Here is a 3,010-nt window from a genome sequence, read left to right as displayed (position 1 = left end):
GAGGCTAAGGAAAGAGGTTCAGCATTGAAGAATGGTTGTTGGTTGGTGTGTGGGCTGCCCAGAATAATTATTAAAAACCCCACAACATGCAAGATACGTGGTATGCTTTTACAAAGAAATTTGATTGTTTTTGTTGTTTCATTGTCCAAATGTTGTTCATATGCAATGAATTTTTGTTTGAACCTTATTTGCATCATATTTGAGGGCTGTAACTACAAAAATGTAGAACCCGTAATGATTTAGAGCCATTATTAATTCTTTAAAACCCGTAAAATGTCATTTTTAATGGAAATTAGTGGTTTTTTTCGATTTTGAGTTGGGAGAAAGGAGCGGAAATGGGATAAACTCAGAGAAAATGTTAAGTTTCAGTCAAAATAATAAGCCAATACAAATAAATCAAAAAATATATATTTTCAATGAATAATAAATAGAAAAAAATAGTGAAAAATTGGAAAATTTGAGATTTTCGCGCTCAAAAAAATGGAAAAATAAGACTTATGTGTGTGGATGTTTGGCAAGGTTAAAGCATGAGGTCAAGCCTTAATTTTGCCTCTTCCTTTGTGTTATAGTACGTGTTTATTATTTTTTTACATACAAAAATGATACAAAACAACCATTTACACCTATGCACCGCAACAACACCTAAACGGTGAGGGGGGGGGAATAAAGTTTGTGTGATGATCTAATTACTGAAAAGATACAAATTCTGATTTCCCTCTTTGTGCATAGCATTTAGGGATCATTCCATAATTAAATATAGGCGATTAGTAGCATGGAAGTTCCTGTGCTAGTCCCTAAAGCAGCGTAGCAAGTAATGCTTAGTTAAAATTTATGAAAGGGCTGTTTTCCGCACCTCACATGGCTGGTTTTTTTAATCATAAAATGGTTGTGTACAATCGTCATACACCTTGCATCAAGCATGTCACGTGGTATCTCCTGGAATACATTGCAATTGATTGATAAACTTTGACCAAGGTTGAGAGAACAGGAAATCTAAGTCATGGGTTAGATGGGTGCTTCCGTTAGGGAAAGTTTTGTGAGGCAAATCAAAATCTCCTAGAACGCTGAATTATGAAAGAGTGGAGTTTGTGCGAATGTTATATGTGTTGGCGACGCATCTTGGGGCCAATCCCCAAGGTGTAGGAGAGTCGCAGCGGAGCCGTGGCAATCAGCCGAGAGGTGCTTCCTATATGTGTATTACGAGGCATTATGCCTCTATGTTATGGGATCTCCCTCTGAGGAGAAGGGAAGGTGAACGTTGGACTACATATTGGATACAAATGCAAAATCGTAATAAGCATTTAGTGCAAAGTGAGTTTTAGACACTCCGGGCCCGCGAGGCCGTGTGCTGGGATTGTCTATCGTATGCATGAGGTCCAGCTAGTGCCATAGCCAGTGCCGGCCCATTTTAGGTCCCATTAGTGATGCATCTGCCAGGAGCGGCCAACAAGTGGTGGTTCTCGAATCTAGGGTTTTTAGGGACCAAATAGTTGGTTTATGTCCTCTGACAAGGACCGTCAAGCCGAAATACAAAGAGCAGAACATGCTGAGAGGGCTAGACGGTGGTTGGAGATTGTAAGATGCTATTCTTCTCAAAGGAGCAACCCATTACACATAAGTGGCAGTGGTTCTAGTAACCTAGGTGTTATGAGTAGCTCTTCGAGTGCAAGTGGAAGTCTTAGTACTTCCCTATTTCCAGTTAATCAACCCAAAACAAGTGAGGGTGTAGTGTTTTCTACAAACTCTTATTGTTAATCCGGTTGTAACCATGGCACAACCTATCGCAATTCCAGCAGGTACATTGGATTTATCGGCATTAGGAGCATCGTTGCCCATTTTCCATGGGTTAGTAGAAGAAGATGGAGAACTCCACATTAAGGAGTTTCAAACGCTCATGTTCAATTATCGAATCCAAGACGAAGGACACCTAATGATGTTCTTCAACATGACGCTAAAAGGAAGAGCGATAGTATGGTATCACGGTCTAGAAGCCAAAACCATAACTAGCAGTGCCCAATTCTTTACGGCTTTCTATAGGGAGTTTTCCCCTGAGAAGGGTGGACAATATTGGTTGCGTGTTCTGAACATAACACGCCAAGAGCCAAATGAGAATGTCCAGGCATCTACCAAGAAACTAAAGCAAGTTCTTCACAAACTTAACGCTTATATTCCTATTTCAGTGGTTGCACAGTTGCAATATTTCCTACATGGATTGGATTTTAATATCCAAGTGCAGCTGAGTAGTGTTGCTTTGGCCGATATTGACACTGCCATTATCCAAGCAGGAGTAAAGTCGCGCTTGCAAGAGGTTTATGCATCAAGGATAAATTGGAATGGTAATGATTTGGCCTTGACCAATGGGAGTCAAGGGGACCCCATGGTAAATACGAGTGGTAGAGGGAGTATTATGTCGAATCTGCCTATGTTACCAACTCCTCCTAGCATGACTATGCCTATGGCTAGTCAGGCGGCCTCACTAAATAGTGGTGGAAATCAAACAATGAATCCTAATGTTGTCCCAATTGGTCAGCGGCTAATTCCTAATCAAGTGGTTAGGCCCATGGGATGACAGATTAACAATCGTAGCTATGAGTCGAGTGCTTCTAATGTCCTTGGTGAAGTTAAGGGCATGATGAAGCACTACACTGATATGATCTCTGAACAGTATCGACAAATAGCTGTGGATGTCAACTTCCTTAAGAAGCAACAGAATTTGATAGGGAGCCGACGCCCTGAAGAGGGTGGCCCCTCAAGATTCAGCTATAAGTGGTGTGGGGGCCAACATTTCCCTAGGAATTGCCCGAATGTCAAATGTGATATTTGCGGGAAGTCTGGTGACTTAACTGCTACCTGTTGGAGTAAGATCAGTTCTCTCCAATAAGGGAGCAAACAACCAGGTCCAGTTAACCATTGCGCACAAGGGAATAATCTCCAACAAGACGATGGACCAAGGCAAATACTGCAAAGAGGAAAGGCTGTTGTAGAGGAGTTACCTCATGGCAATGGAGTC

The sequence above is a fragment of the Lygodium microphyllum genome, chromosome 15 (genome assembly GCF_053477565.2).
Source record: "Lygodium microphyllum isolate KBCC chromosome 15, Lygodium_microphyllum_v1.1.10, whole genome shotgun sequence".
NCBI classification, from domain to species: domain Eukaryota; kingdom Viridiplantae; phylum Streptophyta; class Polypodiopsida; order Schizaeales; family Lygodiaceae; genus Lygodium; species Lygodium microphyllum.
This window is presented reverse-complemented; position numbering follows the sequence as displayed.